Genomic DNA, 13,740 nt, shown 5'->3' on the forward strand with positions numbered 1-13,740 from the left:
TATCAGACAAACTGGACTTTAAATTTAAGACGATAACAAGAGATGAAGAAGGGCATTACACAATAATTACAGGGTCCATCCATCAGGAAGAACTAACAATCATAAATGTCTATGCACCGAATATGGGAGCACCTAAATATTTAAAACAATCACAAAAAGAAACAAGCTTACAGATAAGAATGTGCTGATAGCAGGACTTCAATACTCCACTTACAGCAATGGATAGGTCAACCAGACAGAAAATCACTAAAGAAGTAATGGACTTGAAAGACACATGGACCAAATGGATCCGACAGATATATTTAGAACTCTACATCCTGAGGCCAGGGAATTCACTTTCTTCTCAAGTGCGCATGGCACATTCTCCAAGATAGATCACATACGGGACATAAAGCAGCCCTCAATAAATATAAAAGAATTGAGATCATACCATGCACACTGTCAGATCATAATGCTTTGAAACTTGAAATCAATCACAGGAAGAAGTCTGGAAAACCTCCAGAAACATGGAGGTTAAAGACCACCCTACTAAAGAATGAATGGGCCAATCAGGCAATTAGGGATAAAATTTAAAAAATATATGGAAACAAATGAAAATGAAAACACAACAATCCAAAATCTATGGGATGCCGCAAAGGCAGTCCTAAGAGGAAAGTACATTGCACTCCAGGCCTATTTCAAGAAACTAGAAAAAGTGCAAGTCCAACAGCTCATCTAAAGGAATTAGAGGCAGAGCAACAAGAACGCCCTAAACCCAGTAGAAGAGAAATAGTAAAAAATCAGAGCAGAAATAAACATAGAGACCAAAGAAACAATTGAACAGATCAATGAAACCAAGAGTTTGTTTTTTTTTTTTTAAATAAACAAAATAGACAAACCTCTAGCCAGGCTTCTCAAAAAGAAAAGATAGAGCACCCAAATAGACAAAATTATGAATGAAAGTGGATTTATTACAACCAACCCCTCAGAAATACAGGCAATTATCAATGAATACTATGAAAAATTATATGCCAACAAACTGGACAACTTAAAAGAAATGGACAAATTCCTAAACGCACACCCACTACCAAAATTCACACGGGAAGAGATAGGAACTCTGAACAGACCCATAACTAGTGGGGAAATCGAATCAGTGATCAAAAATCTCCCAACAAATAAGAGCCCAGGACCTGATGGCTTCCCCGGGGAATTCTACCAGATGTTTAAAACAGAACTAATACCAATTCTTCTCAAGCTATTCCAAAAAATAGAAATTGAAGAAAAACCCCCAGACTCATTTTATGAAGCCAGCATCACTCTGATTCCCAAGCCAAACAGAGATCCAGCTACAAAAGAGAACTAGAGGCCAATATCCTTGATATATACGGATGCAAAAATCCTCAACAAGATCCTTGCTAATTGAATCCAACAGCACATAAAAAGAATTATCCACCAAGATCAAGTGGGATTCANTAGTCAGGTAGAGAAGGACAAATATCATATGTTTGCACGTATAGGAGGATTAGGAGAAACTTAATGGAGGACCATGGGGGAGAAGAAGGGGTAAATAGTGGAGGAAAGGGAGAGTAGCAAACCATGAGAGACTCTTGAATGCTGACATAAACTGAGGACTGATGGATGTGGGGGGAAGGGGGCATGGGCACTGAGGGGGTCACTTGTGGGGATGAGCACTGGGTGTTATATGGAAACCAACTTGACAATAAACTATTTGTAAAAAGCAACAACAACAACAACAAAGTTATATAGTAAAAAGGAGTTCATTTTGTTATGGGGAACCATCCCTCACATTGCAATACTTCTATCATCTTTGTGGCTCATCATTTATCCACACCATAAATGCCAGTAGTAACTCCCATTATTGTGACAACCTAATACACTCTCACAAGTTTCCCAAACACCCTGGTAAGAACCACTGACCTAGTTAATGCCTATCATCCTCATATGGAGTGTCACTACTTACTTCTTTAAGGATAGCCTCTGTAGGGGCACCTGAGTGGCTCAGTTGGTTGAGCATGCAACTTCAGATCAGGTCATGATCTCAAGGTTCGTGAGTTCAAGCCCCTCATTATGCTCTGTGCTATCCATGCAGAGCCTGCTTCAGATCCTCTGTTTCACTCTCTCTGCCTGTCTCTTTCTCTCTCTTTTACTCTCTCTCTCTCTCTCTCTCAAAAATAAACATTTAAAAATGTTTAAATGTTAAAAAAAAACATTAAAAAAAAAAAAGATTGGCTTAGATTCTGCCCCATTCTTAACTCTCAGTTGTTAAGATCCTTTGGCATCCAGGCTTTCCAACCCACAACACTTACCTTAATTATAATTGGTTTTTTAAAGACTTATTCCCAATTATAATGGAAGGTTCATGAGACATGGGACTACCTCTGTCTTGTGCCGTAGCAAATGCCTAGCACTGTATGTGTTTCATCAAGTTTCTTGAATTAAATCCAGGTTTTTTATTTCAATGGTGCCGTTGGATTCCTTCTAACTGCACTATTTGATATAGAGCAAATTTAGACTAATTAAAATAAATGAGTATTTTAAATAATGCCAACATAAAGCAAAGCATAAAAAAAAGATGTATTGGATGGAAAAAAATTGAAATGGAACATCTATATAGCTAGTGTCAGGCTGTTTGGGCTCTTTTAACAGAATATTATACCCTGGGTGATTTACCAACAACAGCAATTTATTTCCCCTAGTTCTGGATGGTGAGAAGCCTAAGATAAATGTACCAGCATATTTAGTGTCTGTTGAGAAACTACTTCCTGGTTCATAGACTACTGCCCTCTGTGTCCTCACAAGGTGGCAGGGGTGAGGGAGCTCTCTGGGATCCCTTTTATAAAGGCACTAATCTCATTCATGAGGGCAGAGCCCTCCCAACAGCCTCATCACCTCAAAATACCATCAGGGTGGGATTCGATTTTGACAGGAATTGGGGACAGGGTGGGTACAAACATTCAGTCTGTGTTTAACTTGCAAAAGTATATAGCATAATTGCAAAGAAAACATAGGGTAAGAAAGTTACCAAAATGTTCAGGTCTGGGGGCACTTGGATAGCTCAGTCAGTTGAGCATCTCACTTCCAGCTCAAGTCATGATCTCCTTGTTCATGAGTTCAAGCCCTACATGGCGCTTGCTGCTCTCAGTGCTGAGCCCACTTCGAATTCTCTGTCCCGTCTCTGGGCTCCTGTCCTACGTATGCTCTCTCTCAAAAATAAATGTTAAAAAAAAGTTTTTTAAGTTATCTGTTCAAGTATACAAGCTGCATCCTCCACCTGGCCACCAGTTTTAACTCTCTGGTGTGAATGGGTGGTCGTGACCCAGCTCTGAAACATTATTTTTAATTAATTCCATATATTATCATTAGTTAAAGTCCCTACTGTATTCAGATTTTCTGACTTTTTGCCTAATATGCCTTTCTGCTCCAGGATACCATGTTACACTTAGTCATCATATTTTTTTAAACTCCTCTAGAATAAAATAATTTCTCAAACTTTGTTTTTCTATGGTCGTGACAGATCTGAAGAGTGCTGATTAGTACTTTGGAGAATATCCTTCTATTTGTATTTGTTTCATGTTTTTCTCATAATTATACCAAGGTTATGGATTTGGGGGAGAAAGGTCACAGAGGTAAAGTGCCATTTATAGTACATCCTGTCAAGAGTACATACAACACGACTTATCAGCGTTGATGTTGATCTTGAGCACCTGGATAAAGAAGTGTTTGTCATGTTTCTCTACTGTAAAATTATACCCTTACTGTACTGTCACTAAGCATAGCCCATGCTCATAGCCTGTAAGGTTATACTCCACGTCTTAATACAGAGTTATCTACATATTTGCTTGGAATTCTTGTATAGAGGAGATTTGTCAATTCTCCTTTATTTATTCATTCATTCACTCATTTATTCATTCAATATTTATTGATATCAGCAAAGTCACAGGGATATTTATTTATATTTTGGGATATAATCTACTACTGTTTATTTGCTCAAATTTTTTAGCTTTGGCCTTTTCAAGCTCTTTCAGTTGGCTACTGTGACTCTTTAACATACCTCCATCAATAGGGTTTGGTTTGTTGTTAATTTGTTTTGCTTTGCTTTTTGGGCAATCCTTACTTTCTGGAACTCTAAGACAATCTTGGTTTGTCTTGTATATCCCTTTTCTGGTTCTAGAATCACCTATCTCTCCAAAGAGCCCTGATTACTTTTATGGTCTTTGAAACCAAGGTCTGGACACTGAGTACACTCATTGCTGATGGGCTGCCATTGCTTCTAGGGTCTTCCTGCCAATTAGGAAATAAGTGTGTATATACTAAACTACGTATGTACACTTATCTATAATGTCTGTCCATAAGCATCTACTATGCAAAAGAGAAGTTAATTCTGACATCTCTAACTCTCATCTCTTACCACCTGCATCATGCCAGCCTTGTTCCCATTGCTTATCTGCATTCCTCTCTAACAGAGAGTAAGAATCCATCAGCCACTTACTTAATTGTTCAATTGCAGTATATTGCATATTTGTTCCAAAATTATTAACCTGTACCTAAAATGTATTTTTCAAAGAGCTATAGCATAGCTAATAGCTTTATTAAAGTTTAAATGACCAATAACTACATTAATTAGTAGCAATTTACACTCTGTTCTTCAACTTTCATCATTTATAGTAAGTAATACTTCTGCACTTTTCAGTCAATCTTCAGTGGTCATCAATTTATATTAATGTGCCTCAATTCCACTTGTCAGCCGGGACCCAGAATCAGCCAATATTTTCATGTAAAAATGATTGTAATCACCACACAGGATCTCATTTAAATTAGCAAATTGATGTTTTCCACAATAAATGTATAGATAGCATCCTGATGCATCAAATCAGTAATTATTCTTCCCAGCTTAAAATATTAGCTTCAGATACTTGTAAAGAGACAAAAAAAATTATGTCTTTGGGTGCTTTAAACAATTTTCCTGCTGTCATAATGAAAGCATTTTAAATTTTTAAAAATAAACATTTGGGGGCAAATTTAATCTTTTGTACTGCTACAAGCTCAATGCTACTGTATAAAGTTAATTTCTTTACAAATAACATTTTTTTAATGGAGCACATACTATCAGGCAGATGTTGTTCAGATGTTTTATTTATTATGCACAATTCTGACATCAGGCCTACAAGGTAAATATACCATCCCAATTCTAGAAACAAAACAAATAAAGAAATTAGTATTCCAGGTTGAACAGCCAGGAAAAAGCAAAACAAGTCTATGATTTCAAAGGCTACATCCTTTCTACTGTGGCAGATGGAACACTGCAAAGAGCATCCTGAGACACTAATGTCCATGTGTGCATACCCAACTCCTGTTCGTAGAAGTAAGGAGACAAATTTAGAATAAATTTACTCAACAGGCCCATTGGTTGTGGATGGGCCTCAACCAATCAGTTGAAGGTCTTAGTAGAAAAAGTACTGATCTCTCCTGACAAAGAAAGGATTCTACCAACAGTGTGCTTTTGGACGTGACCTTAACTCTTTCCTGGGTCTCCAGCCTGCTGGTCACATACAGATTTTGGAGCAACCAAGACTCCACAATTCTTTTTTTTTTCTTTTTTTATGTTTGTTTATTTTTGAGACAGATCATGAATAGGGGAGGGGCAGAGAGCAAGGGAGAGAGAATCGGAAGCAGGCTCCAGCCTCTAAGCCATCAGCACAGAGCCTGATGCGGGGCTCAAACTCAGAAACCATGGGATTGTGACCTGAGCTGAAGTCGGATGCTTGACCGCCTGAGCCACTCAGGCATCCCAACCCTCCACAATTCTTAAATTGTGAGCCACTACTTTAAAATAAATCTCCATCTCTTTCTCCCTTTTTTCCATATACTGTTGGTTCTATTTCTGTGGAGTAGCCTGTCTAATAGAGCCAACAAGCATGTGTTTCACTCTTTCTTATTTGTGAACACAGTATTATAAATTTTGAAGAAAATAATTCATACTAGATATAAAAATTCAGGTAATACAGAGAAGTAAAAGCAATGTGTAAAACCTACCCCAAATATCACAGACCTGTGACAACCACTGTTACTATTTTGCTGAACTTCTTTTTGGAACTTTGTCTCTCCACACTCTTTTATGACCTACTTTTTTTTTTTTAGTCAACAACATATCAAGAGGTTTTGTTTTTTTTTTTTCCTACGATAATACATACAGATAATTTAAAATAAAGCATAGCATTTCATGGACATATCAATTCTTTACAATTTTTGATAGTATGTGCATGTGAGGCTACTATGAAAAGCTATCCCTTAAAATTACATTTTCCTCTTAGGTGGTTTTTTTTTTTCCTTCTGCTTAAGTCTCTTAAGTGGGGTTTCTAGAAAAAGTTATTTTTGAAAAGAGAAAACTCAGGGTCAGAAAGATCTTTCAGGTGTCACTAAAAGAGTGTGAGTTTGGTAGGACTCCTAGCCAAGGCCTCTCACGATTTTTGTCTAGACTACTAAGTAGTTTTTTTCTTATTACATGTCTCATTGGAAAAGTTCCATTCACCACAGTGAATTTATATAGTCTATTGAGGCCACAGCTTTGACAGACCCTCGAATTTTATTTAATCACCTACTAGAAGGGTGAGGTAAATCTGGTGGAGTGGTTTCCTAGAGCATTCTGTATTTGTATTTCAAAGGATGATAGAAATCCTGAAGGACTGCTTATAAGCCTCCTTTTGACAGAATACATGCGGAGCTACTGGGTGGCTCCTTGTGAATATTTTAAGATCTGATCCCAAGCGCTTGTTGGGAAGTAAAATTTTGTGAAACAATAGCATTTGTATGGAGAAAGGTCATGGAATCTTTAAAAAGGAAAACTGACATATATGAAACTAATAAGTTTTCTGTCTTAATCAGAATTTTTGATTAGGTATTGAATAGAATATGTCATTCAACCAGATAATCTACATGTCTTATAATTTTAATATACATACTTTTACTTTTCTTAATAAAATTATCTGGGTGACGGCCATCAACTTTTACACAGTAGGTGCCCAATAAATATTTATTGAAGGAAGGAAAAGATGAATGAAATAAATGAATAACTCTGGTAAGGCTGAGTTACTCGTATTAATCTATATTGTTGATACAAAGGTATTATTCTTTTTTGTAATTGAGAGTTTAGTGTTAAATATATGTTAATATTCCCCTTAGGAGATAAAACTATAGTTGATTTATAGGCTGCCACTATCCAATATGGTAGCCACTAACCATAAGTGGCTATTTAAATATACATTAATTAAAATTTAAAATTCAGATTTTTAGTCATAACAGCAACATTTTAAGGGCTCAGTGTGGGATAGCTGTTATTAGACATTCCCATTACTGTAGAAAGTTCTATTGGACAAGGATATTCTAGGCTACAGTCACTCACTAAAAGATTCTTTATATATCAAATAAAAAGCTATTTTAACACACTCATTCACTGACAGTGAGTTGAGTTTGTTCGTTTTTAATTAAAAAATTTAAGCTGCTTTTATTCAGGCTGTAGATGTTCATACATGTGATTCATAATTTTTAGATGTGACAAATTTTTGTTTAATTTCCCCAATTTATACCATGCCTCCATATGCTTGTTACCATTTTTCTCTTTTATCTAATCAGACTGTTCCCTTAAGCATCAGTCTACAGTGAGAACCTTTCAAATTCTGTGCCCCACCCCCCGAGTGTCCAGCACAGAACAGGCTGAGGTCTTTAAATAGCATGGGCATCCAGAATCTGAGTTCATGGGGTCCATTCTAATCTCCATTATAGGGTTCTTTTCATGTGGCCTTTTATAGTTACCCAGTTTGAAATGTAGCTTATTTGTGCAAGTATAAAAAAACATTTTCTTTACCCTGGATTAGTCCTTTTAAATGGAAGATTAAACTCATAATTGGCATAGTCAAACAAGATCCCAAAGTGTGAGTTTGAGATTTTCTTCTTAATTATAGATAAAAACAACATTAGGCTTCTAACTAGACTCTGGCACTCTCAGTGTATATAGGTAGATAGCTATGATCTACTTTGCCCAAGATTGCATCTCCTTTATTTTTCTTTCTTAAGTAAAGAAAAAGATTTGGTTGTAGTGTTAAAGGCAATTTATGAATGCTCTGTTCATAAGAGAAAACAAAATTCAAAATTGCTTTTTGAATTAAGTTGGAGAAGAGTTCATGTTTTATAGCTGACATGTTGTTGTCCTTCCTCTTCCTAAATTTTTAGTACAATGAGGTTATTCACACTAAATGTGTGAAGAGAAACAATTTTAATTCATTTATATACTTTATATTTTATTTTGGCCCAAACAAAACAGAAGCCATTTGTTAAGGAATGAAAAAGGAAGGAAATTAAAATTAGCTTGCATTGTAAACAAGTGGTAATTAAAAAACTTCTTTGCTTGAGTTATTTGTACTTTTTTTTATAACGTTGAAATCTTTCTTCAGGTATTCTCATTTCTTTGTGGAGTTTTTCAGAAAGCAAGCCTATGAAGAGTGTTGATGAATTTAGGTAGGCTCAACTTTTAGTGGGAACTGTTTTATTGTGTTGCCAGAATTATTTTCCAGTTTGAATTAGAGATGACTGAAATGAATATTGATAGTGTCACTGATTCACTGATTTTGCCAAAGTCATCTGTGAGAATTACTTTCTTTTTGCGATCTGAGCTTATTCCCTGCACAAGTACCCAACTGGAATTAGAGAAAGAGCGAATATGTTAATATTTTATTCTAAATTTGTCTCCTTACTTCTACGAACAGGAGTTGGGTATGCACACATGGACATTAGTGTCTCAGGATGCTCTTTGCAGTGTTCCATCTGCCACAGTAGAAAGGATGTAGCCTTTGAAATCATAGACTTGTTTTGCTTTTTCCTGGCTGTTCAACCTGGAATACTAATTTCTTTATTTGTTTTGTTTCTAGAATTGGGATGGTATATTTACCTTGTAGGCCTGATGTCAGAATTGTGCATAATAAATAAAACATCTGAACAACATCTGCCTGATAGTATGTGCTCCATTAAAAAAATGTTATTTGTAAAGAAATTAACTTTATACAGTAGCATTGAGCTTGTAGCAGTACAAAAGATTAAATTTGCCCCCAAATGTTTATTTTTAAAAATTTAAAATGCTTTCATTATGACAGCAGGAAAATTGTTTAAAGCACCCAAAGACATAATTTTTTTTGTCTCTTTACAAGTATCTGAAGCTAATATTTTAAGCTGGGAAGAATAATTACTGATTTGATGCATCAGGATGCTATCTATACATTTATTGTGGAAAACATCAATTTGCTAATTTAAATGAGATCCTGTGTGGTGATTACAATCATTTTTACATGAAAATATTGGCTGATTCTGGGTCCCGGCTGACAAGTGGAATTGAGGCACATTAATATAAATTGATGACCACTGAAGATTGACTGAAAAGTGCAGAAGTATTACTTACTATAAATGATGAAAGTTGAAGAACAGAGTGTAAATTGCTACTAATTAATGTAGTTATTGGTCATTTAAACTTTAATAAAGCTATTAGCTATGCTATAGCTCTTTGAAAAATACATTTTAGGTACAGGTTAATAATTTTGGAACAAATATGCAATATACTGCAATTGAACAATTAAGTAAGTGGCTGATGGATTCTTAATTGAGAGTGTAGTGTTAAATATATGTTTATATTCCCCTTAGGAAATAAAATTATAGTTTGTTTATAGGCTGCCACTATCCAATATGGTAGCTACTAGCCATATGTGGCTATTTAAATTTAAACTAATTAAAATTTAAAATTCAGACTCCCGTCACAATAGCTGTATTATAAGGGCTCAGTGTGGAATAGCTATTATCAGACATTCCTAGTACTGTAGAGAGTTCTATTGGACAAGAATATTCTAGGCTACAGTCACTCACTAAAAACTTCTTTCTTTCTGTCTGTCTTTCATTCTTTTATTCTTCCTTTCTTTCTTTCACTATGGACTCATGGCTATTTTATTTTGGGGCATTATAATCCAGTACTCCTGTATTTATTTTGTTGCTCAAATATCCAGCTTTGGTGATTATTTTATGGAAACACAGAATACTCCAGACTCACCGCATACATTTCCTACAACCTGCCACTCCTCCAAGGAATATTTATTCCTTTTATTCTATTCACTTTTAGGGAGACACTGATCCACTGACTTTAAATGTCAGGGTTTTAGGGGATCTTTCCATAGCCTGTCTTAACTTCTCAGTCTATATTCTCTTCCTTGTAATGTCTCAACCACTTCTATGGCCTCTGTCTAAATGAATTCCAATTGTATACCTTTGAGACCGCTCTTCTAAGCCCACCTTATGGATTTAACTTCCTATTCACTTTTGCACTGGTATCCCATCGATAACTAGAACTAAACTTGGGTCTTCATAACTGCTTCTCCTGTCCCTTTTCTATTCTTCTTTCATTGTTTGCTATCTTGCCACTATCCAGTCATTCCCAGCGAAAATATAAAATTAATTTCTGATACACTTCTATTATCACGTGTAATCATCACCCAGTCCTGTTTATTCCCATTCTCTGGTTCCATTACTGCTACCCAAATCCAAAGCACAGTTATCTCTCTCAGAATATTAAAATGGTTTTCTAAGTTGTTTCCAACTTCATGGCTTTATCCTTTAATTCATTTCCCACATGTCAACCAGAGTATTCTTTCAAAAATGTAAATCTGATCATATATGATAGTCAGCTTTTGCTGTTTTGTTGCAGTAACAATTCAAAATCTCAGTGGCGTGCAACAAAAAAGATTTGTTTTTCAATTATATGTCAGCTGCAAGTCAGCACTTCTCTGCTCTACATGCTTTTTTTTTTAAATCCTAAACCCTCCTGTGCTTACACTCCACACCCAAAAAAAGCCTCAGAAGAAAATGCCTCATCAGTGGGATAGAAAAGTGTATACCTCCCACAGAAGGCACTACAAATTTGAGGCATTGCAAATTACATTGCAAATAGTGAATATGCACAATTCTTTCTCAAGGAAGTCAGAAAATGATGGAGTCAATAATACAATTCACTACAGTTCATCATCTTACACACGAATGTTTGAAGACTTCCCTTTAGCATCTGCGAAGTTTAAAAGTTGCTAAGAGAGTAAATCTTTAAGGTTGTCACCACACAAAGTATGTGAGATAATGAATGTGTTAGTTAACCTTATTGTGGTAATCATTTTTAAACATATACATATGTTAAATCATGTTGAACACCATAAACTTACACAATGTTATATGTCAATTATATCTCAACAAAGGCAGGAAAACTTTTAAATAAAATAGGGTTTGTTTTTTTTTTTTTAAAGAAAAGAGAAGAATGCAAGGTACATAGCTGTTCCTGATCCATCGCAGTTTTGAAATCAAAGTGGGGTAATTGTGTCCTAGGGATCCTTCTCTAGGGGTAAGATACAAGCAATGTTCCCTTTTAGGCCCTGGTCTTATTACCATCATCTGTTGTTTTCTGTGGCTCTTAGCTTTATACTTTGGTATATCCTTCCAGTTCTTTTTTTTCTTGATCACACCTGTGAGGGGCATTACAAGGCTTTTTGCCTGTATAAAGTTGGAGGCTCAAAAGTCTAAAAGAGTCACAGCCCCTTTTAATACAAGATAGACATTTTTTTTTTGCTATATACATTCTGTCAAAACTTAGCTCTCCTTTAAAAACATTTTTTTAAATGTTTGTTTATTTTTTAGAGAGAGAGAGTGTGAGCAGAGAAGGGGCAGAGAGGAAGACACAGAATCCAAAGCAGGCTCCAGGCTCTGCGCTGTCAGCACAGAGCTTGATGCTGGGCTCGAACCCACAGGCCACAAGATCATAACCTGAGCCAAAGTCAGATGCTTAGCCGACTGAGCCACCCAGGTGCCCCAAAACTTAACTTTTTTAACTATTTGATTCCACATACCTCAGTTTGCCCAAAGACGCACTCACAGTTCTTTGTGAAATATGTTGCTTTCTCACCAGACCTAATTTTAAATACTTTGAGCTCATTAACCATCTGTGAGTTATGCCCTTAGTCTGTTTTCCTGATCCATTTATTACACAGGAAAGCATTTACTTAAAGTTGTCTTGATCAATTAAGGGGTTTTAATAAAGGGCAAGATACCTGTCTCTTAAAGCATTTTTAAATTTTGGATATAAGAAACAGTTGCAGTTTTCAATGACCCAGAAAGAAGGCGTGGGGGAAAATAGGGAAATAAATCATATATATGTTATAGTCATTTCCTTGTAGACCATGCCCCAATATGCCCCAAATTCTTCTCTCATTTTCAGATTTAGCATGGACTTGCTCTTTTTGCAGGTGATTTTAGACCAACGTTAGGCCAATTGCTAGCTCCTCTCTCTTACAGTTTTTAAAGCCTGTCTTTTAATGCCACAAAGCCTTGCAGGAGGGCAGGAATATGAGAGATCACACACTGGGATTTGATCTTTCTCTTTTTTTTTTTCCTTTTTCCTTTTTCTTTTTAGTTATTTTGAAATTTGGGCATTCTCTGACTTCAAGTTATTTTAAGTGATTTTTCTACAATTTTATTTTTTTCCCATTCTGTGTTATTTGGGGATGAAATGTGTATTATAGAGAATGAGGCAGCTAGAATTGCCTTCAGCTACCCTACTACTACATTTAAATATATACGTACATATGTATTATCTTATGAAATCTAAAAATCCATCAGATGTAAGGGGTACCATTATTCTATGTACTATTGAGAAATAAAACATATTGCCAATTAAACTACAACATGACATGAAGCTCAGTTTTAGTAATGTCAAAATTGGGGGAAAAAAGAGGTATGTTTTAGACCAGTGAACAAATATATATACATTTTAGAGGTACATATTAATAAAATTTTATGATAATACATAAAAAATTCATTTCTTATATATTGCCAAAACCAAGACCTAAAAGTCATGTTGTATCTGTTTTAGGAGTATTATTTCTTTATGTTCCATTTGAGATTCAATACCACAAGGAAAACCAAACATCCCATAGGATTATTCCAACTTCAAGCATCACTGAGACCCCCTGGGTGAGGAGTGAAGATTGAACACTACAAATACTCTTAAACAAAGAGATTGGGGAGTTGCTGGGTTGGCGAATCCATCTACATTCTGGGAAGATGATATATCTACATATCCATGGAGACAAAGGCTCGTGCATTCAAGACCCTTCCAGAGCCCACTCTAAGAAGTACCTCTTCACCTAATTGTTCATTTGTGTCCTGTATAATAAACAAATAACTGTTAAGTAAAATATTTTCCTGGGGTCTGTGAGTATTCTAGCTAATTATCAATCTTAGGGGGGAATTGTGAGAAACTCCAAATTTGTACTCAATGAGACAGAAGTTTCGCACACTTCCATGTGGGTCGCCTAGCATACCATTTACAGCTGGCATCTGAAGTTGAGGGCAATCTTGTGAGGTTTGAGGCTAATTCCAGGTAGATACTTTCTAAAGTGAATTACATTCTAACACCCTTGGTGTCCAAGAACTTTAAAATTGGTCTAATAAGATACCACATATTTAGTGTCAGAAAGAACCTCAGAGGGCTATAAAAAGAAAAACATCTTTTGAATCCTCCAGGAAGTATCCTTAAAGTGAGGAGACACACCATTCTTCTTTCCTCTTTTCTCATGCCAGGAAAGCAAACATAATGTTTGGAGCCCCAGAAGTCATTCTGTACCCTGTCCTTAGGAATGGAAGTTACATGGGCCAACTCATAGGATGAAA

The sequence above is a fragment of the Crocuta crocuta genome, unplaced genomic scaffold (genome assembly GCF_008692635.1).
Source record: "Crocuta crocuta isolate KB4526 unplaced genomic scaffold, BGI_CrCroc_1.0 scaffold830, whole genome shotgun sequence".
NCBI classification, from domain to species: Eukaryota; Metazoa; Chordata; class Mammalia; order Carnivora; family Hyaenidae; genus Crocuta; species Crocuta crocuta.